Source organism: Frankliniella occidentalis, unplaced genomic scaffold (assembly GCF_000697945.3).
Source record: "Frankliniella occidentalis isolate FOCC.00 unplaced genomic scaffold, Focc_3.1 Scaffold172, whole genome shotgun sequence".
In the NCBI taxonomy this organism is placed as follows: domain Eukaryota; kingdom Metazoa; phylum Arthropoda; class Insecta; order Thysanoptera; family Thripidae; genus Frankliniella; species Frankliniella occidentalis.
Genome location: NW_026267298.1, coordinates 35441 through 35744, shown reverse-complemented (window position 1 = coordinate 35744; position 304 = coordinate 35441).

The window sequence follows — 304 nt, the reverse complement described above, 5'->3', positions numbered from 1 at the left end:
CAGTCGGCGGACCGGACGCTTCCGATCTCCAACGCAGCACGCAAGGCAAACGAGGACCGCAGCATGCGACACGCTGCTGCTGCATCACACCTGAACGGCTGGGCCCTCATTATGTCCTCTTTTTATCAGTTTTGTTCGACCGCGCACCATAATCATCAGCCTGCTGGCATTATCAAATGACATCAATACAAAAAGTAACGACAATTTTTGCAGCGTCATCAATCATATCACACCGGCGAGCTATTCTCTGATCGTGGAGCGGGGCGGCGGCGTGACGCTTCAAGAAAAGGGCGGGGCGTGGTGG